Here is a 1,996-nt window from a genome sequence, read left to right as displayed (position 1 = left end):
TTGCAAAGACAAGTAAAGTCCAAGCAGTACTCAATTACATTTTAAAAGTTACTTTTTAACTTGGCAAGACAAGAGAGAATAATGAAACCCTTCTTTCTCAAAGAAACAGAACAGAATTCAAACCTAGACAAAAAGTCAGTTATGGAGATCTAGCTACTAATGGGACATCATCTGTTGTTTGCAGATGTGATGACATGGGCAGGGTAATTTAAAAAAACACAAACTTACTGTTACTAAGCTAGAATTTCCTATAAAAAAGGATCCTATACCCACTTCAGAATTTTACTGAGAGGCAAATCAAAAGCAGCTCAAGACTGCTGGCTAGGAACTCCAGGAAAACTCTGTTATGAAGACACAATTAATTCACTAAAAACTCCGAACAGAAGGAACACATTTCAATTCCATCCGATGAGGAGCAAGTCCAACGGTACAATACATTTTTGAAACTATCCTTAAAGAGAAAGCTAGGAATGAACAAAGAGATGCTGCCAGAAGCTAGTAATTTTTGTTAGCTTCACATACTTGGAATGAAAAAGTATTGCAAAAAACTGAAGAGGCAAGTAAAAGCAACTGAAGGAGGCAAGTACTGACACTATTTCATCTTTTCGATAAACATTTTCTTTAGCACCTTGAGTTCCTTTTAAATAACTGTTTTACACATATAGCATGACAGTATCAGTTACATATTTACTGAGCCAAGTCACCTATGCCAAGATCTCCTATTGGTTTGGTTTAGGTTTTTTTCTGGCTGATTTTCTCAAAATCTCTAACGTAACTCAGGGTGGCAGTTCCAGGTAGGTACTGCACGGATTTGATTCAGGTCACCACAGTATTTGCAAATAACTGCACTCAATAACATCTGTAATGCAATTACAAGCAATGAATCTGTTGTCATTCACACAGATCTTCTTGCTTTTCAATTAGTTCTTGGAAGATTTCTGTTATTTCTGCTCTAGTATTCAGCAATATCTAAACTGATAATTAAGAAGTTTTTTAAGAGCAGATATTGACTTCATTCCTTCAGTAGAAGAACGCTCAGGATCGAAGATGAAATAATCTTCCGAAGAAACTGGTAATTTGTCATCAAATTATTCATGAGTTTAAGGGTCTGATTTTTTTTTCTGTTTTTCAAACACAGGAAAAAGTTTTACACATTTATCTGTCCAGAAATGTTTGTATAGTCCGAGTAGACAAGAACTAAAACACTAAACACTCAAATCTGCAAAAACCACATCATCCCCAGAAATGTTAAAAATACAGTAACTCTAAAATCAAGTATGTTTCCCAATAACAACTCACTCCTTGATTATATAAATGTCTGTGTTATACCCTGTTCTACTGCAATTTTTCTCTCCTAATTCCCACTCATGTAATGCCTTGGCTTCTATTGAATATAAGGCTGCTGTTCTCAGAGAACAGCATGTGACATAAAAACCAGCTGTGTTTTTAGAGACTGTCTAGAAGTAAAGAACTGGGTAATTTGAGTGTGATTCACTGTAGGAACAGCTACACAGCCACTAGAAGCAGAAAACAGAACAGTACTTCCTCACCACCAGCGCTTTCCTCAGCACCCATAACCAGCTTTCAGTAAAGCTCATTATACACAGAAGTTACTTGTGACCAAAGCAACTTTAAAAACGGAATACATAAAAATGTGCAGATGTGCTCTTTATGGTATGTATGAGTCTTCAAACACTGTGTTGACAAACCTCTCAGACATCTGTCACCTAACCAGTTAAGAAATCTAACCACATAAGCAAGCTAATTCCATGGATCACGGGGGAAAATTAAAGCTCATTATACACAGAAGTTACTTGTGACCAAAGCAACTTTAAAAACGGAATACATAAAAATGTGCAGATGTGCTCTTTATGGTATGTATGAGTCTTCAAACACTGTGTTGACAAACCTCTCAGACATCTGTCACCTAACCAGTTAAGAAATCTAACCACATAAGCAAGCTAATTCCATGGATCACGGGGGAAAATAAAAAAAA

This window comes from Antrostomus carolinensis, unplaced genomic scaffold (genome assembly GCF_000700745.2).
Source record: "Antrostomus carolinensis isolate BGI_N321 unplaced genomic scaffold, ASM70074v2 scaffold16134, whole genome shotgun sequence".
Taxonomy (NCBI): Eukaryota; Metazoa; Chordata; class Aves; order Caprimulgiformes; family Caprimulgidae; genus Antrostomus; species Antrostomus carolinensis.
This window is presented reverse-complemented; position numbering follows the sequence as displayed.